Source organism: Salvelinus fontinalis, unplaced genomic scaffold (assembly GCF_029448725.1).
Source record: "Salvelinus fontinalis isolate EN_2023a unplaced genomic scaffold, ASM2944872v1 scaffold_0001, whole genome shotgun sequence".
NCBI classification, from domain to species: domain Eukaryota; kingdom Metazoa; phylum Chordata; class Actinopteri; order Salmoniformes; family Salmonidae; genus Salvelinus; species Salvelinus fontinalis.
Genome location: NW_026600210.1, coordinates 2,325,294 through 2,351,711, shown reverse-complemented (window position 1 = coordinate 2,351,711; position 26,418 = coordinate 2,325,294). Strand labels below are relative to the sequence as shown.

General features: G+C 51.8%; 1 protein-coding gene across 1 annotated transcript in view; it reads left to right on the top strand.

The window, feature by feature from the left end:
• The window catches only part of tbc1d2b (TBC1 domain family, member 2B), a 170,453-nt gene that overhangs the window by 5,806 nt on the left and 138,229 nt on the right, over positions 1–26,418 (top strand). The window lies entirely within an intron of this gene.

Genomic DNA, 26,418 nt, shown 5'->3' with positions numbered 1-26,418 from the left:
CTGTTGGGATGTAACGTAGCCTGTTGAATCACGTTGGGATGTAACGTAGCCTGTTGAATCACGTTGGGATGTAACGTAGCCTGTTGGAATGTAACGTAGCCTGTTGAATCACGTTGGGATGTAACGTAGCCTGTTGAATCACTTGGGATGTAACGTAGCCTGTTGGGATGTAACGTAGCCTGTTGAATCATGTGGGATTTAACGTAGCCTGTTGAATCACGTTGGGATGTAACGTAGCCTGTTGGGATGTAACGTAGCCTGTTGAATTACGTGGGATGTAACGTAGCCTGTTGAATCACGTTGGGATGTAACGTAGCCTGTTGAATCATGTGGGATGTAACGTAGCCTGTTGAATCACGTTGGGATGTAACGTAGCCTGTTGGGATGTAACGTACCCTGTTGAATCACGTTGGGATGTAACGTAGCCTGTTGAATCACGTTGGGATGTAACGTAGCCTGTTGAATCACGTTGGGATGTAACGTAGCCTGTTGAATCACGTGGGATGTAACGTAGCCTGTTGAATCACTTGGGATGTAACGTAGCCTGTTGGGATGTAACGTAGCCTGTTGAATCATGTGGGATTTAACGTAGCCTGTTGAATCACGTTGGGATGTAACGTAGCCTGTTGGGATGTAACGTAGCCTGTTGAATTACGTGGGATGTAACGTAGCCTGTTGAATCACGTTGGGATGTAACGTAGCCTGTTGAATCATGTGGGATGTAACGTAGCCTGTTGAATCACGTTGGGATGTAACGTAGCCTGTTGGGATGTAACGTACCCTGTTGAATCACGTTGGGATGTAACGTAGCCTGTTGAATCACGTTGGGATGTAACATAGCCTGTTGAATCACGTTGAGATGTAACGTAGCCTGTTGGGATGTAACGTAGCCTGTTGAATCACGTTGGGATGTAACGTAGCCTGTTGAATCACGTTGGGATGTAACGTAGCCTGTTGAATCACGTTGGGATGTAACGTAGCCTGTTGAATCACGTTGGGATGTAACGTAGCCTGTTGAATCACGTTGGTATGTAACGTAGCCTGTTGAATCACGTGGGATGTAACGTAGCCTGTTGGGATGTAACGTAGCCTGTTGAATCACGTGGGATGTAACGTAGCCTGTTGAATCACGTTGGGATGTAACGTAGCCTGTTGGGATGTAACGTAGCCTGTTGAATCATGTGGGATGTAACGTAGCCTGTTGAATCACGTTGGGATGTAACGTAGCCTGTTGGGATGTAACGTAGCCTGTTGAATCACGTGGGATGTAACGTAGCCTGTTGAATCACGTTGGGATGTAACGTAGCCTGTTGAATCATGTGGGATGTAACGTAGCCTGTTGAATCACGTTGGGATGTAACGTAGCCTGTTGGGATGTAACGTACCCTGTTGAGTCACGTTGGGATGTAACGTAGCCTGTTGAATCACGTTGGGATGTAACATAGCCTGTTGAATCACGTTGGGATGTAACGTAGCCTGTTGAATCTCGTTGGGATGTAAAGTAGCCTGTTGAATCACGTTGGGATGTAACGTAGCCTGTTGGGATGTAACGTACCCTGTTGAATCACGTGGGGATGTAACGTATCCTGTTGAATCACGTTGGGATGTAACGTAGCCTGTTGAATCACGTTGGGATGTAACGTAGCCTGTTGAATCACGTTGGGATGTAACGTAGCCTGTTGGGATGTATCGTAGCCTGTTGAATCACGTTGGGATGTAACGTAGCCTGTTGGGATGTAACGTAGCCTGTTGAATCACGTGGGATGTAACGTAGCCTGTTGAATCACGTTGGGATGTATCGTAGCCTGTTGAATCAGGTTGGGATGTAACATAGCCTGTTGAATCACGTTGGGATGTAACGTAGCCTGTTGAATCATGTGGGATGTAACGTAGCCTGTTGAATCACGTGGGATGTAACGTAGCCTGTTGGGATGTAACGTAGCCTGTTGAATCACGTTGGGATGTAACGTAGCCTGTTGAATCACGTGGGATGTAACGTAGCCTGTTGAATCACGTGGGATGTAACGTAGCCTGTTGAATCACGTTGGGATGTAACGTAGCCTGTTGAATCACGTTGGGATGTAACGTAGCCTGTTGAATCACGTTGGGATGTAACGTAGCCTGTTGAATCTCGTTGGGATGTAAAGTAGCCTGTTGAATCACGTTGGGATGTAACGTAGCCTGTTGGGATGTAACGTAGCCTGTTGAATCACGTGGGATGTAACGTAGCCTGTTGGGATGTAACGTAGCCTGTTGAATCACGTTGGGATGTAACGTATCCTGTTGAATCACGTTGGGATGTAACGTAGCCTGTTGAATCACGTGGGATGTAACGTAGCCTGTTGAATCACGTTGGGATGTAACGTAGCCTGTTGAATCACGTTGGGATGTAACGTAGCCTGTTGGGATGTAACGTAGCCTGTTGAATCACGTTGGGATGTAACGTAGCCTGTTGAATCACGTTGGGATGTAACGTAGCCTGTTGAATCACGTGGGATGTAACGTAGCCTGTTGAATCACGTTGGGATGTAACGTAGCCTGTTGAATCACGTTGGGATGTAACGTAGCCTGTTGGGATGTAACGTAGCCTGTTGAATCACGTTGGGATGTAACGTAGCCTGTTGAATCACGTTGGGATGTAACGTAGCCTGTTGAATCACGTTGGGATGTAACGTAGCCTGTTGAATCACGTTGGGATGTAACGTAGCCTGTTGAATCACGTTGGGATGTAACGTAGCCTGTTGAATCACGTTGGGATGTAACGTAGCCTGTTGAATCATGTGGGATGTACCTCTCTGTAGCTCTGGATCTATTTCTCCTGTGAGTGCTTTGGGATGGGGCCCACGGCAGCACGCGCTGCTCGTTGAGAAGAGTAAGAATGATACGTGCTTTCACGTCAGTGTCTCCAAAAGTCTACAGTAACACCAGAAAAAGTGGCTAGATTTGTCGCTAGTCACTTTTTGAAAATGTGTCGCTAGAGGGGTCTGAATACTCACTAAATATAGCGACAAAGTCTCTAATTTGGCAACACTTCATGATGGTACATAGTTGGGCCTTGTTGCAAGAATCATTTTGCAGTCAATCCTGAATATTCTTTATGTTGTGTGTGTGTACAGTACCAGTCAAAAGTTTGTACACAACTACTCATTCAAGGGTTTTTCTTTATTTTTACTATTTTCTACATTGTAGAATAATAGTGAAGACATCAGAACTAGAAAAAAACATATTGAATCATGTAGTAACCAAAAAAAGTGTTAAATAAATCAAAATATACTACCTTTCCTAAGTTTGGGGTCACTTTGAAATGTCCTTGTTTTTTAAATCAAAGCAAAATGAATTTGTCCATTAAAATAACATCAAATTGATCAGAAATACAGTGTAGACACGTTGTAATCTATTGTAACTGCAAATGGCAGATTTTTTATGGAATAGCTACAGTCGTGGCCAAAAGTTTTGAGAATGACACAAATATTAATTTACACAAAGTTTGCTGCTTCAGTTTCTTTAGATATTTTTTGTCAGATGTTACTATGGAATACTGAAGTATAATTACAAGCATTTCATAAGTGTCAAAGGCTTTTATTGACAATTACATGAAGTTGATGCAAAGAGTCAATATTTGCAGTGTTGACCCTTCTTCAAGACCTCTGCAATCCGCCCTGGCACGCTGTCAATTAACTTCTGGGCCTCACCCTGACTGATGGCAGCCCATTCTTGCATAATCAATGCTTGGAGATTGTTAGAATTTGTGGGTTTTTGTTTGTCCACCCGCCTCTTGAGAATTGACCACAAATTCTCAATGGGATTAAGGTCTGGGGAGTTTCCTGGCCATGGACCCAAAATATCGATGTTTTGTTTCCCGAGCCACTTAGTTATCACTTTTTCCTTATGGCAAGGTGCTCCATCATGCTGGAAAATGTATTGTTCGTCACTAAACTGTTTTTGGATAGTTGGGAGAAGTTGCTCTCGGAGGATGTGTTGGTACCATTCTTTATTCATGGCTGTGTTCTTAGGCAAAATTGTGAGTGAGCCCACTCCCTTGGCTGAGAAGCAACCCCACACATGGATGGTCTCAGGATGCTTTACTGTTGGCATGACACAGGACGGATGGTAGCGCTCACCTTGTCTTCTCCGGACAAGCTTTTTTCCGGAGGCCCCAAACAATCGGAAAGGGGATTCATCAGAGAAAATGACTTTACCCCAGTCCTCAGCAGTCCAATCCCTGTACCTTTTGCAGAATATCAGTCTGTCCCTGATGTTTTTCCTGGAGAGAAGTGGCTTCTTTGCTGCCCTTCTTGACACCAGGGCATTCTCCAAAAGTCTTTGCCTCGCCTCACTGTGCGTGCAGATGCACTCACACCTGCCTGCTGCCATTCCTGAGCAAGCTCTGTACTGGTGGTGCCCCGATCCCACAGCTGAATCAACTTTAGGAGACGGTCCTGGCGCTTGCTGGACTTTCTTGGGTGCCCTGAAGCCTTCTTCACACCATGAATACGACTTTCCCGAAGCAGATCCTTTGTTCGGACCACCACCCAGGACATTGGATCTAATCCCAGAGGCCCACCCAAAGCAATGTCGCTGCAGAAGAGATAGACACAGCGGCCTCCTGGTAAGACTTCGGAGGCGTGCACACCACCCACCGCTTCCGAGTATACTACTCGCCAATGTCCAGTCTCTAGACAACAAGGTGGATGAAATTAGGGCAAGGGTTGCCTTCCAGAGAGACATCAGAGATTGTAACATTCTCTGTTTCACGGAAACATGGCTCTCTCGGGATATGTTGTCGGAGTCGGTACCGGGTTTCTGTCGCGCCGACAGAAATAAACATCTATCTGGGAAGAAGAAGAAGGGGGTGTAGGCTTCATGATTAACGACTCATGGTGTAATTGTAACAACAGGAACTCAAGTCATTTTGTTCACCTGACCTAGAATTCCTTACAATCAAATGCCGACCACATTATCTCTCGAGAGAATTCTCTTCGATTATAGTCACAGCCTGTGTATACCCCCCCAAGCAGATACCACGACGGCCCTCAAGGAACTTCACTGGACTCTATGTAAACTGGAAACCACATATCCTGAGGCGGCATTTTATTGTAGCTTTGGTTTTTAACAAAGCTAATTTGAGAACAAGGCAACTTAAATTCTATCAGCATATTGACTGTAGCAAGCGTACTGGCAAAACACTGGATCACTGCTACTCTAACTTCTGCGATTCATACAAGGCCCTCCTCCGCCCTCCCTTCGGCAAATCCGACCACGACTCCGTTTTGCTCCTACTGTCTTACAGGCAGAAGCTCAAACCGGATGTACCCGTGACTAGAACCATTCAACGCTGGTCTGACCAATCGGAATCCACGCTTCAAGATTGTTTTGGTCACGCGGACTGGGAAATGTTCCGAGAAGCCTCAGAGAATACATCGATTTATACGCTGACTTGGTGAGTGAGTTTATAAGGAAGTTCATTGGAGATGTTGTACCCACTGTGACTATTAAAACCTAACCAGAAACCGTGGATAGATGGCAGCGTTCACGCAAAACTGAAAGCACCACATTTAACCATGGAAAGAGGACTGGGAATATGTCTGAATATAAACAGTGTAATTATTCCCTCCGCAAGGCAATCAAACAAGCTAAATCGGTATAGGGACAAAGTGGAGTCACAATTCAACGGCTCAGACACGAGACGTATGTGGCAGGGTCTAGAGGCAGTTACGGACATCAAAAACTAACTACACATCACGGACACATGTCTTGCTTCCAGGCAAACTAAACACCTTCGCCTTCTTTGAGGATAACACAGTGTCACCGACACGGCCCGCTACCAAGGACTGCGAGCCACCTCTCTCTTTCTCCGTGGCCGACGTGAGTAAGACATTAAAACGTGTTAACCCTCGCAAGGCTGCTGGCCCAGACTGCATCCCTAGCCGCTTCCTCAGAGCATGCGCAGACCAGCTGGCTGGTGTGTTTACGGACATATTCAATCGCTCCCTATCCAAGTCTGCTGTCCACAAATGCTTCAAGATGGCCACCATTGTTCCTGTACCCAAGAAGGTAAAGAACTGAACTAAATTACTATTGCCTGTAGCACTCACTTCTGTCATCATGAAGTGCTTTGAGAGACAAGTCAAGGGTCATGTCACCTCCACCTTACCTGCCACCCTAGACCCACTTCAGTTTGCATACCGCCCCAACAGGTCCACAGACGATGCAATCACCATCACACTGCACACTGCCCTATCCCATCTGGACAAGAAGAATACCTATGTAAGAATGCTGTTCATTGACTACAGCTCAGCATTCAACACCATAGTACCCTCCAAGCTCATTATAAAGCTTGAGGCCCTGGGTCTGAACCCCGCCCTGTGCGGGGTTCAATTGGGTCCTGGACTTTCTGACGGGCCGCCCCCAGGTGGTGAAGGTAGTTAACAACATCTCCACTGATCCTCAACACAGGGGCCCCACAAAGGGTGCGTGCTCAGCCCCACCCTGTACTCCATGTTCACGCATTACTGCTCTGCCATGCACGCCCCGACAACGACGAGACGGCCTACAGGGAGGAGGTGAGGGTACTCGGAGTGTGGTGTCAGCAAAACAACCCCTCACTCAACGTCAACAAAACAAAGGAGATGATCGTGGACTTCAGGAAACAGCAGAGGGAGCACCCCCCCTCCCCCCTATCCATATCGACGGGACAGTGGAGAAGGTGGACAGCTTCAAGCACCTCGGTGTACACATCACGGACAAACTGAAATAGACACAGATACTGTGGTGAAGAAGGCGCAACCGCGCCTCTTTAACCTCCGGAGGCTGAAGAAATTTCTCCTGTCACCTAAAACCCTCTCAAACTTTTACAGATGCACAATTGAGAGCATCCTGTCGGGCTGTATCACACCCTGGTACGGCAACTGCACCGCCCTCAACTGCAGAGCCCTCCAGAGGGTGGTGCGGTCTGCACAATGCATCACGGGGGGGGGGGGGGGGGGGACTACATGCCCTCCAGGACACAAGGCACCTGATGTCACAGGAAAGCCAAAAAGATCATCAAGGACAACAACCACCCGAGCCACTGCCTGTTCACTTCACTTTCAATTTTTCTCTGCAGATCGTCTCAAGCTCTGTCAGGTTGGATGGGGAGTGTTGCTGCAGAGCTATTTTCAGGTCTCTCCAGAGATGTTCTATCGAGTTCAAGCCCGGACTCTAGCTGGGCCACTCAAGGATATTGAGACTTGGCCAGAAGCCACTCCTGCATTGTCTTGGCTGTGTGCTTAGGGTTGGTGTCATGTTGGAAGGTGAACCTTTGCCCCAGTCAGGTCCTGAGTGCTCTGGAGCAGGTTTTCATCAAGGATCTCTCTGTACTTTTCTCTGTACATCTTACCCTCGATCCTGACTAGTCTAACCAGTCCCTGCCGCTGAATAACATCCCCACAGCATGATGCTGCTACCCCCATGCTTCACCATAGGGATGGTGCCAGGTTTCCTCCAGATGTGACGCTTGGCATTTAGGCCAAATAGTTAAATCTTGGTGTTCATCCTGGAACCAGAGAATCTTGTTTTTTATGGTCTGAGAGTCCTTTAGGAGACTTTTGGCAAACTCCAAGTGTGCTGTCATGTGCCTTGTACTGAGGAGTGGCTTCCGTCTGGCCACTCTACCATAAAGGCCTGATCGGTAGAGTGCTGCAGAGATGGTTGTCCTTCTGGAAGGTTCTCCCATCTCCATAGAGGAACTCTGGTGCTCTGTCACAGTGACCATCACATTCTTATTCTGGCTAGCGGAGTAGAACACCTGTTTAGGAGAGGTGCTGGCTTGCAGAGTAGAACACCTGTTTAGGAGAGGTGCTGGCTAGCAGAGTAGAACACCTGTTTAGGAGAGGTGCTGGCTAGCGGAATAGAACACCTGTTTAGGAGAGGTGCTGGCCTAGCAGAGTAGAACACCTGTTTAGGAGAGGTGCAGAGTAGAACACCTGTTTAGGAGAGGTGCAGAGTAGAACACCTGTTTAGGAGAGGTGCAGAGTAGAACACCTGTTTAGGAGAGGTGCAGAGTAGAACACCTGTTTAGGAGAGGTGCAGAGTAGAACACCTGTTTAGGAGAGGTGCAGAGTAGAACACCTGTTTAGGAGAGGTGCAGAGTAGAACACCTGTTTAGGAGAGGTGCAGAGTAGAACACCTGTTTAGGAGAGGTGCAGAGTAGAACACCTGTTTAGGAGAGGTGCAGAGTAGAACACCTGTTTAGGAGAGGTGCAGAGTAGAACACCTGTTTAGGAGAGGTGCAGAGTAGAACACCTGTTTAGGAGAGGTGCTGGCCTAGCAGAGTAGAACACCTGTTTAGGAGAGGTGCTGACTAGCAGAGTAGAACACCTGTTTAGTAGAGGTGCTGGCTAGCAGAGTAGAACACCTGGTTAGGAGAGGTGCTGGCTTGCAGAGTAGAACACCTGTTTAGGAGAGGTGCTGGCCTAGCAGAGTAGAACACCTGTTTAGGAGAGGTGCTGGCCTAGCAGAGTAGAACACCTGTTTAGGAGAGGTGCTGGCCTAGCAGAGTAGAACACCTGTTTAGGAGAGGTGCTGGCTTGCAGAGTAGAACACCTGTTTAGGAGAGGTGCAGAGTAGAACACCTGTTTAGGAGAGGTGCTGGCTAGCGGAATAGAACACCTGTTTAGGAGAGGTGCAGAGTAGAACACCTGTTTAGGAGAGGTGCTGGCTAGCGGAATAGAACACCTGTTTAGGAGAGGTGCAGAGTAGAACACCTGTTTAGGAGAGGTGCTGGCTAGCGGAATAGAACACCTGTTTAGGAGAGGTGCTGGCTAGCAGAGTAGAACACCTGTTTAGGAGAGGTGCTGGCTTGCAGAGTAGAACACCTGTTTAGGAGAGGTGCTGGCTTGCAGAGTAGAACACCTGTTTAGGAGAGGTGCTGGCTTGCAGAGTAGAACACCTGTTTAGGAGAGGTGCTGGCTTGCAGAGTAGAACACCTGTTTAGGAGAGGTTCTGGCTTGCAGAGTAGAACACCTGTTTAGGAGAGGTGCTGGCTAGCGGAATAGAACACCTGTTTAGGAGAGGTGCTGGCTAGCGGAATAGAACACCTGTTTAGGAGAGGTGCTGGCTAGCGGAATAGAACACCTGTTTAGGAGAGGTGCTGGCCTAGCAGAGTAGAACACCTGTTTAGGAGAGGTGCTGGCTTGCAGAGTAGAACACCTGTTTAGGAGAGGTGCTGGCTAGCAGAGTAGAACACCTGTTTAGGAGAGGTGCTGGCTAACAGAGTAGAACACCTGTTTAGGAGAGGTGCTGGCTAGCAGAGTAGAACACCTGTTTAGGAGAGGTGCTGGCCTAGCAGAGTAGAACACCTGTTTAGGAGAGGTGCTGGCTAGCGGAGTAGAACACCTGTTTAGGAGAGGTGCTGACTAACAGAGTAGAACACCTGTTTAGGAGAGGTGCTGGCTAACAGAGTAGAACACCTGTTTAGGAGAGGTGCTGACTAACAGAGTAGAACACCTGTTTAGGAGAGGTGCTGGCTAGCGGAGTAGAACACCTGTTTAGGAGAGGTGCTGGCTAGCAGAGTAGAACACCTGTTTAGGAGAGGTGCTGACTAGCAGAGTAGAACACCTGTTTAGGAGAGGTGCTGGCTTGCAGAGTAGAACACCTGTTTAGGAGAGGTGCAGAGTAGAACACCTGTTTAGGAGAGGTGCAGAGTAGAACACCTGTTTAGGAGAGGTGCAGAGTAGAACACCTGTTTAGGAGAGGTGCAGAGTAGAACACCTGTTTAGGAGAGGTGCAGAGTAGAACACCTGTTTAGGAGAGGTGCAGAGTAGAACACCTGTTTAGGAGAGGTGCTGACTAACAGAGTAGAACACCTGTTTAGGAGAGGTGCAGAGTAGAACACCTGTTTAGGAGAGGTGCTGGCCTAGCAGAGTAGAACACCTGTTTAGGAGAGGTGCTGGCCTAGCAGAGTAGAACACCTGTTTAGGAGAGGTGCTGGCCTAGCAGAGTAGAACACCTGTTTAGGAGAGGTGCTGGCCTAGCAGAGTAGAACACCTGTTTAGGAGAGGTGCTGGCTTGCAGAGTAGAACACCTGTTTAGGAGAGGTGCTGGCTTGCAGAGTAGAACACCTGTTTAGGAGAGGTGCTGGCTTGCAGAGTAGAACACCTGTTTAGGAGAGGTGCTGGCTTGCAGAGTAGAACACCTGTTTAGGAGAGGTTCTGGCTTGCAGAGTAGAACACCTGTTTAGGAGAGGTGCTGGCTAGCGGAATAGAACACCTGTTTAGGAGAGGTGCTGACTAGCAGAGTAGAACACCTGTTTAGGAGAGGTGCTGGCTTGCAGAGTAGAACACCTGTTTAGGAGAGGTGCAGAGTAGAACACCTGTTTAGGAGAGGTGCTGGCTTGCAGAGTAGAACACCTGTTTAGGAGAGGTGCAGAGTAGAACACCTGTTTAGGAGAGGTGCTGGCTTGCAGAGTAGAACACCTGTTTAGGAGAGGTGCAGAGTAGAACACCTGTTTAGGAGAGGTGCTGGCTTGCAGAGTAGAACACCTGTTTAGGAGAGGTGCTGGCTTGCAGAGTAGAACACCTGTTTAGGAGAGGTGCAGAGTAGAACACCTGTTTAGGAGAGGTGCAGAGTAGAACACCTGTTTAGGAGAGGTGCTGGCTAGCGGAATAGAACACCTGTTTAGGAGAGGTGCTGGCCTAGCAGAGTAGAACACCTGTTTAGGAGAGGTGCTGGCTTGCAGAGTAGAACACCTGTTTAGGAGAGGTGCTGGCTTGCAGAGTAGAACACCTGTTTAGGAGAGGTTCTGGCTTGCAGAGTAGAACACCTGTTTAGGAGAGGTGCTGGCTTGCAGAGTAGAACACCTGTTTAGGAGAGGTGCTGGCTTGCAGAGTAGAACACCTGTTTAGGAGAGGTTCTGGCTTGCAGAGTAGAACACCTGTTTAGGAGAGGTGCTGGCTTGCAGAGTAGAACACCTGTTTAGGAGAGGTTCTGGCTTGCAGAGTAGAACACCTGTTTAGGAGAGGTGCTGGCTTGCAGAGTAGAACACCTGTTTAGGAGAGGTGCTGGCTAGCAGAGTAGAACACCTGTTTAGGAGAGGTTCTGGCTAACAGAGTAGAACACCTGTTTAGGAGAGGTGCTGGCTTGCAGAGTAGAACACCTGTTTAGGAGAGGTGCTGGCTAGCAGAGTAGAACACCTGTTTAGGAGAGGTGCTGACTAACAGAGTAGAACACCTGTTTAGGAGAGGTGCTGGCTAGCAGAGTAGAACACCTGTTTAGGAGAGGTGCTGGCTAGCAGAGTAGAACACCTGTTTAGGAGAGGTGCTGGCTTGCAGAGTAGAACACCTGTTTAGGAGAGGTTCTGGCTTGCAGAGTAGAACACCTGTTTAGGAGAGGTGCTGGCTTGCAGAGTAGAACACCTGTTTAGGAGAGGTTCTGGCTTGCAGAGTAGAACACCTGTTTAGGAGAAGTGCTGGCTTGCAGAGTAGAACACCTGTTTAGGAGAGGTGCTGGCTTGCAGAGTAGAACACCTGTTTAGGAGAGGTGCAGAGTAGAACACCTGTTTAGGAGAGGTGCAGAGTAGAACACCTGTTTAGGAGAGGTGCAGAGTAGAACACCTGTTTAGGAGAGGTGCTGACTAACAGAGTAGAACACCTGTTTAGGAGAGGTGCAGAGTAGAACACCTGTTTAGGAGAGGTGCTGGCCTAGCAGAGTAGAACACCTGTTTAGGAGAGGTGCTGGCCTAGCAGAGTAGAACACCTGTTTAGGAGAGGTGCTGGCCTAGCAGAGTAGAACACCTGTTTAGGAGAGGTGCTGGCCTAGCAGAGTAGAACACCTGTTTAGGAGAGGTGCTGGCTTGCAGAGTAGAACACCTGTTTAGGAGAGGTGCTGGCTTGCAGAGTAGAACACCTGTTTAGGAGAGGTGCTGGCTTGCAGAGTAGAACACCTGTTTAGGAGAGGTGCTGGCTAACAGAGTAGAACACCTGTTTAGGAGAGGTGCTGGCTAGCAGAGTAGAACACCTGTTTAGGAGAGGTGCTGACTAGCAGAGTAGAACACCTGTTTAGGAGAGGTGCTGGCTAGCAGAGTAGAACACCTGTTTAGGAGAGGTGCTGACTAGCAGAGTAGAACACCTGTTTAGGAGAGGTGCTGGCTTGCAGAGTAGAACACCTGTTTAGGAGAGGTTCTGGCTTGCAGAGTAGAACACCTGTTTAGGAGAGGTGCTGGCTAGCGGAATAGAACACCTGTTTAGGAGAGGTGCTGACTAGCAGAGTAGAACACCTGTTTAGGAGAGGTGCTGGCTTGCAGAGTAGAACACCTGTTTAGGAGAGGTGCAGAGTAGAACACCTGTTTAGGAGAGGTGCTGGCTTGCAGAGTAGAACACCTGTTTAGGAGAGGTGCAGAGTAGAACACCTGTTTAGGAGAGGTGCTGGCTTGCAGAGTAGAACACCTGTTTAGGAGAGGTGCAGAGTAGAACACCTGTTTAGGAGAGGTGCTGGCTTGCAGAGTAGAACACCTGTTTAGGAGAGGTGCTGGCTTGCAGAGTAGAACACCTGTTTAGGAGAGGTGCAGAGTAGAACACCTGTTTAGGAGAGGTGCAGAGTAGAACACCTGTTTAGGAGAGGTGCTGGCTAGCGGAATAGAACACCTGTTTAGGAGAGGTGCTGGCCTAGCAGAGTAGAACACCTGTTTAGGAGAGGTGCTGGCTTGCAGAGTAGAACACCTGTTTAGGAGAGGTGCTGGCTTGCAGAGTAGAACACCTGTTTAGGAGAGGTTCTGGCTTGCAGAGTAGAACACCTGTTTAGGAGAAGTGCTGGCTTGCAGAGTAGAACACCTGTTTAGGAGAGGTGCTGGCTTGCAGAGTAGAACACCTGTTTAGGAGAGGTGCTGGCTTGCAGAGTAGAACACCTGTTTAGGAGAGGTTCTGGCTTGCAGAGTAGAACACCTGTTTAGGAGAGGTGCTGGCTTGCAGAGTAGAACACCTGTTTAGGAGAGGTTCTGGCTTGCAGAGTAGAACACCTGTTTAGGAGAGGTGCTGGCTTGCAGAGTAGAACACCTGTTTAGGAGAGGTGCTGACTAACAGAGTAGAACACCTGTTTAGGAGAGGTGCTGGCTAGCAGAGTAGAACACCTGTTTAGGAGAGGTGCTGGCTAGCAGAGTAGAACACCTGTTTAGGAGAGGTGCTGGCTTGCAGAGTAGAACACCTGTTTAGGAGAGGTGCTGGCTTGCAGAGTAGAACACCTGTTTAGGAGAGGTGCTGGCTTGCAGAGTAGAACACCTGTTTAGGAGAGGTTCTGGCTTGCAGAGTAGAACACCTGTTTAGGAGAGGTGCTGGCTTGCAGAGTAGAACACCTGTTTAGGAGAGGTGCTGGCTTGCAGAGTAGAACACCTGTTTAGGAGAGGTTCTGGCTAGCAGAGTAGAACACCTGTTTAGGAGAGGTGCTGGCTTGCAGAGTAGAACACCTGTTTAGGAGAGGTTCTGGCTTGCAGAGTAGAACACCTGTTTAGGAGAAGTGCTGGCTTGCAGAGTAGAACACCTGTTTAGGAGAGGTGCTGGCTTGCAGAGTAGAACACCTGTTTAGGAGAGGTGCTGACTAACAGAGTAGAACACCTGTTTAGGAGAGGTGCTGACTAGCAGAGTAGAACACCTGTTTAGGAGAGGTGCTGGCTTGCAGAGTAGAACACCTGTTTAGGAGAGGTGCTGACTAGCAGAGTAGAACACCTGTTTAGGAGAGGTGCTGGCTAGCAGAGTAGAACACCTGTTTAGGAGAGGTTCTGGCTAACAGAGTAGAACACCTGTTTAGGAGAGGTGCTGGCTTGCAGAGTAGAACACCTGTTTAGGAGAGGTGCTGGCTAGCAGAGTAGAACACCTGTTTAGGAGAGGTTCTGGCTTGCAGAGTAGAACACCTGTTTAGGAGAGGTGCTGGCTTGCAGAGTAGAACACCTGTTTAGGAGAGGTTCTGGCTTGCAGAGTAGAACACCTGTTTAGGAGAGGTGCTGGCTTGCAGAGTAGAACACCTGTTTAGGAGAGGTTCTGGCTTGCAGAGTAGAACACCTGTTTAGGAGAAGTGCTGGCTTGCAGAGTAGAACACCTGTTTAGGAGAGGTTCTGGCTTGCAGAGTAGAACACCTGTTTAGGAGAGGTTCTGGCTTGCAGAGTAGAACACCTGTTTAGGAGAGGTGCTGGCTTGCAGAGTAGAACACCTGTTTAGGAGAGGTTCTGGCTTGCAGAGTAGAACACCTGTTTAGGAGAAGTGCTGGCTTGCAGAGTAGAACACCTGTTTAGGAGAGGTGCTGGCTTGCAGAGTAGAACACCTGTTTAGGAGAGGTTCTGGCTTGCAGAGTAGAACACCTGTTTAGGAGAAGTGCTGGCTTGCAGAGTAGAACACCTGTTTAGGAGAGGTTCTGGCTTGCAGAGTAGAACACCTGTTTAGGAGAGGTGCTGGCTAGCAGAGTAGAACACCTGTTTAGGAGAGGTTCTGGCTTGCAGAGTAGAACACCTGTTTAGGAGAGGTGCTGGCTTGCAGAGTAGAACACCTGTTTAGGAGAGGTTCTGGCTTGCAGAGTAGAACACCTGTTTAGGAGAAGTGCTGGCTTGCAGAGTAGAACACCTGTTTAGGAGAGGTGCTGGCTTGCAGAGTAGAACACCTGTTTAGGAGAGGTGCTGACTAGCAGAGTAGAACACCTGTTTAGGAGAGGTGCAGAGTAGAACACCTGTTTAGGAGAGGTGCTGACTAACAGAGTAGAACACCTGTTTAGGAGAGGTGCTGGCTTGCAGAGTAGAACACCTGTTTAGGAGAGGTGCTGACTAACAGAGTAGAACACCTGTTTAGGAGAGGTGCTGGCTTGCAGAGTAGAACACCTGTTTAGGAGAGGTGCTGGCTTGCAGAGTAGAACACCTGTTTAGGAGAGGTGCTGGCTTGCAGAGTAGAACACTTGAAAAATGATAGGAGAGCCGCACACTCTAGGAGCTCAGATGTAATAATTTATTAACCAACGTTTGGACAGACAAGCTGTCTTCATGAGGGTGTAAACTAGTGACCTGCAGTGTTGTCATTATAGTGTCAAAGGACACACAAAGGTGTTATCATGGCCGGGTGTGGCCTGATACCATTGGTTCATTCTCAGATATAAAAAAGGTATGTAAACAGTATTCATCACACAAAATGTCCGCCAGAGAATATCCTTACATGCCAATGTACGCAGACAACAGTTGGGTTAGGAAACGGCATGTGAAAGTCCGTATCAACAACGTATCTTCTCCATACTGCAAGCACGCTCTAGTGTGTGGGGCGGTGCCCTGGAGTGAGCTCCCTGATTGGTTGGAATGAGTGGAAACTTGAAGGGTGATTGACAGGAATGCAGACCAATCAGGTTGAAAGGGCCATCCTTTTTTCCCACCTGTACTAGTGTAATGGATGTGAAATGGCTAGCTAGTTAGCGGGTACGCGCTAATAGCGTTTCAATCAGTTACGTCACTTGCTCTGAAACCTAGAAGTAGTGTTGTCCCTTGCTCTGCAAGGGCCGCGGCCTTTGTGGAGCGATGGGTAACGATGCTTCGTGGGCGACTGTTGTTGATGTGTGCAGAGGGTCCCTGGTTCGCGCCCGTGTCGGGGCGAGGGGACAACGTAAAGTTAAACTGTTACACTAGCATGAAGTCTGTCCTCCAGACAACTCTCACATCCTGTATAATAACACTCTATGCAAAGGAAATGTAAGATTTTGTAGTTTTAACATTTTGTGGATGTTTGTTTTGAGTTCTAAAGATGTAAACATGGTTTGTCCCCACTCCTCAGGCTCCCGTCCTCCAGAGACAACCCCTAATCCTGTGTCTCTGTCCCCCTCCAACTACAGGCCTGACCCTAAACCCCTAACCCCCTAACCCTGTGTCTCTGTCCCCCTCCAACTACAGGCCTGACCCTAAACCCCTAACCCTGTGTCTCTGTCCCCCTCCAACTACAGGCCTGACCCTAAACCCCTAAACCCCTAACCCCGTGTCTCTGTCCCCCTCCAACTACAGGCCTGACCCTAAACCCCTAATCCTGTGTCTCTGTCCCCCTCCAACTACAGGCCTGACCCTAAACCCCTAAACCCCTAACCCTGTGTCTCTGTCCCCCTCCAACTACAGGCCTGACCCTAAACCCCTAATCCTGTGTCTCTGTCCCCCTCCAACTACAGGCCTGACCCTAACCCCTAAACCCCTAACTCTGTGTCTCTGTCCCCCTCCAACTACAGGCCTGACCCTAAACCCCTAAACCCCTAACCCCGTGTCTCTGTCCCCCTCCAACTACAGGCCTGACCCTAAACCCCTAACCCTGTGTCTCTGTCCCCCTCCAACTACAGGCCTGACCCTAACCCCCTAACCCTGTGTCTCTGTCCCCCTCCAACTACAGGCCTGACCCTAAACCCCTAACCCCTAACCCTGTGTCTCTGTCCCCCTCCAACTACAGGCCTGACCCTAAACCCCTAAACCCCTAACCCTGTGTCTCTGTCCCCCTCCAACTACAGGCCTGACCCTAAACCCCTAAACCCCTAATCCTGTGTCTCTGTCCCCCTCCAACTACAGGCCTGACCCTGAACCCCTAACCCTGTGTCTCTGTCCCCCTCCAACTACAGGCCTGACCCTAAACCCTAAACCCCTAACCCTGTGTCTCTGACCCCCTCCAACTACAGGCCTGACCCTAAACCCCCTAAACCCCTAACCCTGTGTCTCTGTCCCCCTCCAACTACAGGCCTGACCCTAAACCCCTAACCCTGTGTCTCTGTCCCCCTCCAACTACAGGCCTGACCCTAAACCCCTAACCTTGTGTCTCTGTCCCCCTCCAACTACAGGCCTGACCCTAAACCCCTAACCCTGTGTCTCTGTCCCCCTCCAACTACAGGCCTGACCCTAAACCCCTAACCCTGTGTCTCTGTCCCCCTCCAACTACAGGCCTGACCCTAAACCCCTAATCCTTTGTCTCTGTCCCCCTCCAACTACAGGCCTGACCCTAAACCCCTAACCCTGTGTCTCTGTCCCCCTCCAACTACAGGCCTGACCCTAAACCCCTAAACCCCTAACCCTGTGTCTCTGTCCCCCTCCAACTACAGGCCTGACCCTAAACCCCTAAACCCCTAACCCTGTGTCTCTGTCCCCCTCCAACAACAGGCCTGACCCTAACCCCTAAACCCCTAACCCTGTGTCTCTGTCCCCCTCCAACTACAGGCCTGACCCTAAACCCCTAAACCCCTAACCCCGTGTCTCTGTCCCCCTCCAACTACAGGCCTGACCCTAAACCCCTAATCCTGTGTCTCTGTCCCCCTCCAACTACAGGCCTGACACTAAACCCTAAACCCCTAATCATGTGTCTCTGTCCCCCTCCAACTACAGGCCTGACCCTAAACCCCTAATCCTGTGTCTCTGTCCCCCTCCAACTACAGGCCTGACCCTAAACCCCTAACCCCTAACCCTGTGTCTCTGTCCCCCTCCAACTACAGGCCTGACCCTAACCCCCTAAACCCCTAACCCTGTGTCTCTGTCCCCCTCCAACTACAGGCCTGACCCTAAACCCCTAAACCCCTAACCCTGTGTCTCTGTCCCCCTCCAACTACAGGCCGGACCCAAAACCCTAATCCTGTGTCTCTGTCCCCCTCCAACTACAGGCCTGACCCTAAACCCCTAAACCCTGTGTCTCTGTCCCCCTCCAACTACAGGCCTGACCCTAAACCCCTAACCCTGTGTCTCTGTCCCCCTCCAACTACAGGCCTGACCCTAAACCCCTAAACCCCTAATCCTGTGTCTCTGTCCCCCTCCAACTACAGGCCTGACCCTAAACCCCTAAACCCCTAACCCTGTGACTGTCCCCCTCCAACTACAGGCCTGACCCTAAACCCCTAAACCCCTAATCCTTTGTCTCTGTCCCCCTCCAACTACAGGCCTGACCCTAAACCCCTAAACCCCTAACCCTGTGTCTCTGTCCCCCTCCAACAACAGGCCTGACCCTAACCCCTAAACCCCTAACCCTGTGTCTCTGTCCCCCTCCAACTACAGGCCTGACCCTAAACCCCTAAACCCCTAACCCCGTGTCTCTGTCCCCCTCCAACTACAGGCCTGACCCTAAACCCCTAATCCTGTGTCTCTGTCCCCCTCCAACTACAGGCCTGACACTAAACCCTAAACCCCTAATCATGTGTCTCTGTCCCCCTCCAACTACAGGCCTGACCCTAAACCCCTAATCCTGTGTCTCTGTCCCCCTCCAACTACAGGCCTGACCCTAAACCCCTAACCCCTAACCCTGTGTCTCTGTCCCCCTCCAACTACAGGCCTGACCCTAACCCCCTAAACCTGTGTCTCTGTCCCCCTCCAACTACAGGCCTGACCCTAAACCCCTAAACCCCTAACCCTGTGTCTCTGTCCCCCTCCAACTACAGGCCGGACCCAAAACCCTAATCCTGTGTCTCTGTCCCCCTCCAACTACAGGCCTGACCCTAAACCCCTAAACCCTGTGTCTCTGTCCCCCTCCAACTACAGGCCTGATCCTAAACCCCTAAACCCCTAACCCTGTGTCTCTGTCCCCCTCCAACTACAGGCCTGACCCTAAACCCCTAACCCTGTGTCTCTGTCCCCCTCCAACTACAGGCCTGACCCTAAACCCCTAAACCCCTAATCCTGTGTCTCTGTCCCCCTCCAACTACAGGCCTGACCCTAAACCCCTAACCCTGTGTCTCTGTCCCCCTCCAACTACAGGCCTGACCCTAAACCCCTAATCCTGTCTCTGTCCCCCTCCAACTACAGGCCTGACCCTAAAACCCTAAACCCCTAACCCTGTGACTGTCCCCCTCCAACTACAGGCCTGACCCTAAACCCCTAAACCTGTGTCTCTGTCCCCCTCCAACTACAGGCCTGACCCTAAACCCCTAACCCTGTGTCTCTGTCCCCCTCCAACTACAGGCCTGACCCTAAACCCCTAAACCCCTAACCCTGTGTCTCTGTCCCCCTCCAACTACAGGCCTGACCCTAAACCCTAACCCCCTAACCCTGTGTCTCTGTCCCCCTCCAACTACAGGCCTGACCCTAAACCCCTAATCCTTTGTCTCTGTCCCCCTCCAACAACAGGCCTGACCCTAACCCCTAAACCCCTAATCCTGTGTCTCTGTCCCCCTCCAACTACAGGCCTGACCCAAAACCCCTAAACCCCTAACCCCGTGTCTCTGTCCCCCTCCAACTACAGGCCTGACCCTAAACCCCTAACCCTGTGTCTCTGTCCCCCTCCAACTACAGGCCTGACCCTAAACCCTAAACCCCTAACCCTGTGTCTCTGTCCTCCTCCAACTACAGGCCTGACCCTAAACCCCTAAACCCCTAACCCTGTGTCTCTGTCCCCCTCCAACTACAGGCCTGACCCTAAACCCCTAACCCTGTGTCTCTGTCCCCCTCTAACTACAGGCCTGACCCTAAACCCCTAACCCTGTGTCTCTGTCCCCCTCCAACTACAGGCCTGACCCTAAACCCCTAACCCTGTTTTCTCTGACCCCCTCCAACTACAGGCCTGACCCTAAACCCCTAAACCCCTAACCCTGTGTCTCTGTCCCCCTCCAACTACAGGCCTGACCCTAAGCCCCTAAACCCCTAACCCTGTGTCTCCCTCCCCCTCCAACTACAGGCCTGACCCTAAACCCCTAAACCCCTAACCCTGTGTCTCTGTCCCCCTCCAACTACAGGCCTGACCCTAAACCCTAAACCCCTAACCCTGTGTCTCTGTCCCCCTCCAACTACAGGCCTGACCCTAAACCCCTAAACCCCTAACCCTGTGTCTCTGTCCCCCTCCAACTACAGGCCTGACCCTAAACACCTAAACCCCTAATCCTGTGTCTCTGTCCCCCTCCAACTACAGGCCTGACCCTAAACCCCTAAACCCCTAACCCTGTGTCTCTGTCCCCCTCCAACTACAGGCCTGACCCTAGACCCCTAAACCCCTAATCCTGTGTCTCTGACCCCCTCCAACTACAGGCCTGACCCTAAACCCCTAAACCCCTAACCCTGTGTCTCTGTGCCCCTCCAACTACAGGCCTGACCCTAAACCCCTAAACCTGTGTCTCTGTCCCCCTCCAACTACAGTCCTGACCCTAAACCCCTAACCCTGTGTCTCTGTCCCCCTCCAACTACAGGCCTGACCCTAAACCCCTAAACCCCTAACCCTGTGTCTCTGTCCCCCTCCAACTACAGGCCTGACCCTAAACCCCTAACCCTGTGTCTCTGTCCCCCTCCAACTACAGGCCTGACCCTAAACCCCTAACCCTGTGTCTCTGTCCCCCTCCAACTACAGGCCTGACCCTAAACCCCTAATCCTTTGTCTCTGTCCCCCTCCAACTACAGGCCTGACCCTAAACCCCTAACCCTGTGTCTCTGTCCCCCTCCAACTACAGGCCTGACCCTAAACCCCTAAACCCCTAACCCTGTGTCTCTGTCCCCCTCCAACTACAGGCCTGACCCTAAACCCCTAAACCCCTAACCCTGTGTCTCTGTCCCCCTCCAACAACAGGCCTGACCCTAACCCCTAAACCCCTAACCCTGTGTCTCTGTCCCCCTCCAACTACAGGCCTGACCCTAAACCCCTAAACCCCTAACCCCGTGTCTCTGTCCCCCTCCAACTACAGGCCTGACCCTAAACCCCTAATCCTGTGTCTCTGTCCCCCTCCAACTACAGGCCTGACACTAAACCCTAAACCCCTAATCATGTGTCTCTGTCCCCCTCCAACTACAGGCCTGACCCTAAACCCCTAATCCTGTGTCTCTGTCCCCCTCCAACTACAGGCCTGACCCTAAACCCCTAACCCCTAACCCTGTGTCTCTGTCCCCCTCCAACTACAGGCCTGACCCTAACCCCCTAAACCCCTAACCCTGTGTCTCTGTCCCCCTCCAACTACAGGCCGGACCCAAAACCCTAATCCTGTGTCTCTGTCCCCCTCCAACTACAGGCCTAACCCTAAACCCCTAAACCCTGTGTCTCTGTCCCCCTCCAACTACAGGCCTGACCCTAAACCCCTAACCCTGTGTCTCTGTCCCCCTCCAACTACAGGCCTGACCCTAAACCCCTAAACCCCTAATCCTGTGTCTCTGTCCCCCTCCAACTACAGGCCTGACCCTAAAACCCTAAACCCCTAACCCTGTGACTGTCCCCCTCCAACTACAGGCCTGACCCTAAACCCCTAAACCCCTAACCCTGTGTCTCTGTCCCCCTCCAACTACAGGCCTGACCCTAAACCCCTAAACCCCTAACCCTGTGTCTCTGTCCCCCTCCAACAACAGGCCTGACCCTAACCCCTAAACCCCTAACCCTGTGTCTCTGTCCCCCTCCAACTACAGGCCTGACCCTAAACCCCTAAACCCCTAACCCCGTGTCTCTGTCCCCCTCCAACTACAGGCCTGACCCTAAACCCCTAACCCTAAACCCCTAATCCTGTGTCTCTGTCCCCCTCCAACTACAGGCCTGACACTAAACCCTAAACCCCTAATCATGTGTCTCTGTCCCCCTCCAACTACAGGCCTGACCCTAAACCCCAAATCCTGTGTCTCTGTCCCCCTCCAACTACAGGCCTGACCCTAAACCCCTAACCCCTAACCCTGTGTCTCTGTCCCCCTCCAACTACAGGCCTGACCCTAACCCCCTAAACCTGTGTCTCTGTCCCCCTCCAACTACAGGCCTGACCCTAAACCCCTAAACCCCTAACCCTGTGTCTCTGTCCCCCTCCAACTACAGGCCGGACCCAAAACCCTAATCCTGTGTCTCTGTCCCCCTCCAACTACAGGCCTGACCCTAAACCCCTAAACCCTGTGTCTCTGTCCCCCTCCAACTACAGGCCTGATCCTAAACCCCTAAACCCCTAACCCTGTGTCTCTGTCCCCCTCCAACTACAGGCCTGACCCTAAACCCCTAACCCTGTGTCTCTGTCCCCCTCCAACTACAGGCCTGACCCTAAACCCCTAAACCCCTAATCCTGTGTCTCTGTCCCCCTCCAACTACAGGCCTGACCCTAAGCCCCTAAACCCCTAACCCTGTGACTGTCCCCCTCCAACTACAGGCCTGACCCTAAACCCCTAAACCTGTGTCTCTGTCCCCCTCCAACTACAGGCCTGACCCTAAACCCCTAACCCTGTGTCTCTGTCCCCCTCCAACTACAGGCCTGACCCTAAACCCCTAAACCCCTAACCCTGTGTCTCTGTCCCCCTCCAACTACAGGCCTGACCCTAAACCCTAACCCCCTAACCCTGTGTCTCTGTCCCCCTCCAACTACAGGCCTGACCCTAAACCCCTAATCCTTTGTCTCTGTCCCCCTCCAACTACAGGCCTGACCCTAAACCCCTAACCCTGTGTCTCTGTCCCCCTCCAACTACAGGCCTGACCCTAAACCCTAAACCCCTAACCCTGTGTCTCTGTCCTCCTCCAACTACAGGCCTGACCCTAAACCCCTAAACCCCTAACCCTGTGTCTCTGTCCCCCTCCAACTACAGGCCTGACCCTAAACCCCTAACCCTGTGTCTCTGTCCCCCTCTAACTACAGGCCTGACCCTAAACCCCTAACCCTGTGTCTCTGTCCCCCTCCAACTACAGGCCTGACCCTAAACCCCTAACCCTGTTTTCTCTGACCCCCTCCAACTACAGGCCTGACCCTAAACCCCTAAACCCCTAACCCTGTGTCTCTGTCCCCCTCCAACTACAGGCCTGACCCTAAGCCCCTAAACCCCTAACCCTGTGTCTCCCTCCCCCTCCAACTACAGGCCTGACCCTAAACCCCTAAACCCCTAACCCTGTGTCTCTGTCCCCCTCCAACTACAGGCCTGACCCTAAACCCTAAACCCCTAACCCTGTGTCTCTGTCCCCCTCCAACTACAGGCCTGACCCTAAACCCCTAAACCCCTAACCCTGTGTCTCTGTCCCCCTCCAACTACAGGCCTGACCCTAGACCCCTAAACCCCTAATCCTGTGTCTCTGACCCCCTCCAACTACAGGCCTGACCCTAAACCCCTAAACCCCTAACCCTGTGTCTCTGTGCCCCTCCAACTACAGGCCTGACCCTAAACCCCTAAACCCCTAACCCTGTGTCTCTGTCCCCCTCCAACTACAGTCCTGACCCTAAACCCCTAACCCTGTGTCTCTGTCCCCCTCCAACTACAGGCCTGACCCTAAACCCCTAAACCCCTAACCCTGTGTCTCTGTCCCCCTCCAACTACAGGCCTGACCCTAAACCCCTAACCCTGTGTCTCTGTCCCCCTCCAACTACAGGCCTGACCCTAAACCCCTAAACCCCTAATCCTGTGTCTCTGACCCCCTCCAACTACAGGCCTGACCCTAAACCCCTAACCCTGTGTCTCTGTCCCCCTCCAACTACAGGCCTGACCCTAAACCCCTAAACCCCTAACCCTGTGTCTCTGTCCCCCTCCAACTACAGGCCTGACCCTAAACCCCTAAACCCTGTGTCTCTGTCCCCCTCCAACTACAGGCCTGACCCTAAACCCCTAACCCTGTGTCTCTGTCCCCCTCCAACTACAGGCCTGACCCTAAACCCCTAAACCCCTAACCCTGTGTCTCTGTCCCCCTCCAACTACAGGCCTGACCCTAAACCCCTAAACCCCTAACCCTGTGTCTGTCCCCCTCCAACTACAGGCCTGACCCTAAACCCCTAAACCCCTAACCCTGTGTCTCTGTCCCCCTCCAACTACAGGCCTGACCCTAAACCTCTAATCCTGTGTCTCTGTCCCCCTCCAACTACAGGCCTGACCCTAAACCCCTAATCCTGTGACTCTGTCCCCCTCCAACTACAGGCCTGACCCTAAACCCCTAATCCTGTGTCTCTGTCCCCCTCCAACTACAGGCCTGACCCTAAACCCCTAATCCTGTGTCTCTGTCCCCCTCCAACTACAGGCCTGACCCTAAACCCCTAACCCTGTGACTCTGTCCCCCTCCAACTACAGGCCTGACCCTAAACCCCTAATCCTGTGTCTCTGTCCCCCTCCAACTACAGGCCTGACCCTAAACCCCTAAACCCCTAACCCTGTGTCTCTGTCCCCCTCCAACTACAGGCCTGACCCTAAACCCCTAAACCCCTAACCCCGTGTCTCTGTCCCCCTCCAACTACAGGCCTGACCCTAAACCCCTAAACACCTAACCCTGTGTCTCTGTCCCCCTCCGACTACAGGCCTGACCCTAAACCCCTAACTCTGTGTCTCTGTCCCCCTCCAACTACAGGCCTGACCCTAAACCCCTAAACCCCTAACCCTGTTTCTCTGACCCCCTCCAACTACAGGCCTGACCCTAAACCCCTAACCCTGTGTCTCTGTCCCCCTCCAACTACAGGCCTGACCCTAAACCCCTAAACCCCTAACCCTGTGTCTCTGTCCCCCTCCAACTACAGGCCTGACCCTAAACCCCTAAACCCCTAACCCCGTGTCTCTGTCCCCCTCCAACTACAGGCCTGACCCTAAACCCCTAAACTCCTAACCCTGTGTCTCTGTCCCCCTACGACTACAGGCCTGACCCTAAACCCCTAACTCTGTGTCTCTGTCCCCCTCCAACTACAGGCCTGACCCTAAACCCCTAAACCCCTAACCCTGTTTCTCTGACCCCCTCCAACTACAGGCCTGACCCTAAACCCCCTAAACCCCTAACCCTGTGTCTCTGTCCCCCTCCAACTACAGGCCTGACCCTAAACCCCTAACCCTGTGTCTCTGTCCCCCTCCAACTACAGGCCTGACCCTAAACCCCTAAACCCCTAACCCTGTGTCTCTGTCCCCCTCCAACTACAGGCCTGACCCTAAACCCCTAAACCCCTAACCCTGTGTCTCTGTCCCCCTCCAACTACAGGCCTGACCCTAAACCCCTAAACCCCTAACCCTGTGTCTCTGTCCCCCTCCAACTACAGGCCTGACCCTAAACCCCTAACCCTGTGTCTCTGTCCCCCTCCAACTACAGGCCTGACCCTAAACCCCTAAACCCCTAATCCTGTGTCTCTGTCCCCCTCCAACTACAGGCCTGACCCTAAACCCCTAAACCCCTAACCCTGTGTCTCTGTCCCCCTCCAACTACAGGCCTGACCCTAAACCCCTAATCCTTTGTCTCTGTCCCCCTCCAACTACAGGCCTGACCCTAAACCCCTAACCCTGTGTCTCTGTCCCCCTCCAACTACAGGCCTGACCCTAAACCCTAAACCCCTAACCCTGTGTCTCTGTCCTCCTCCAACTACAGGCCTGACCCTAAACCCCTAAACCCCTAACCCTGTGTCTCTGTCCCCCTCCAACTACAGGCCTGACCCTAAACCCCTAACCCTGTGTCTCTGTCCCCCTCTAACTACAGGCCTGACCCTAAACCCCTAACCCTGTGTCTCTGTCCCCCTCCAACTACAGGCCTGACCCTAAACCCCTAAACCCCTAACCCTGTTTCTCTGACCCCCTCCAACTACAGGCCTGACCCTAAACCCCTAAACCCCTAACCCTGTGTCTCTGTCCCCCTCCAACTACAGGCCTGACCCTAAGCCCCTAAACCCCTAACCCTGTGTCTCCCTCCCCCTCCAACTACAGGCCTGACCCTAAACCCCTAAACCCCTAACCCTGTGTCTCTGTCCCCCTCCAACTACAGGCCTGACCCTAAACCCTAAACCCCTAACCCTGTGTCTCTGTCCCCCTCCAACTACAGGCCTCACCCTAAACCCCTAACCCTGTGTCTCTGTCCCCCTCCAACTACAGGCCTGACCCTAAACCCCTAAACCCCTAACCCTGTGTCTGTCCCCCTCCAACTACAGGCCTGACCCTAAACCCCTAAACCCCTAACCCCGTGTTTCTGTCCCCCTCCAACTACAGTCCTGACCCTAAACCCCTAACCCTGTGTCTCTGTCCCCCTCCAACTACAGGCCTGACCCTAAACCCCTAAACCCCTAACCCTGTGTCTCTGTCCCCCTCCAACTACAGGCCTGACCCTAGACCCCTAAACCCCTAATCCTGTGTCTCTGACCCCCTCCAACTACAGGCCTGACCCTAAACCCCTAAACCCCTAACCCTGTGTCTCTGTGCCCCTCCAACTACAGGCCTGACCCTAAACCCCTAAACCCCTAACCCCGTGTTTCTGTCCCCCTCCAACTACAGTCCTGACCCTAAACCCCTAACCCTGTGTCTCTGTCCCCCTCCAACTACAGGCCTGACCCTAAACCCCTAAACCCCTAACCCTGTGTCTCTGTCCCCCTCCAACTACAGGCCTGACCCTAAACCCCTAACCCTGTGTCTCTGTCCCCCTCCAACTACAGGCCTGACCCTAAACCCCTAAACCCCTAATCCTGTGTCTCTGACCCCCTCCAACTACAGGCCTGACCCTAAACCCCTAACCCTGTGTCTCTGTCCCCCTCCAACTACAGGCCTGACCCTAAACCCCTAAACCCCTAACCCTGTGTCTCTGTCCCCCTCCAACTACAGGCATGACC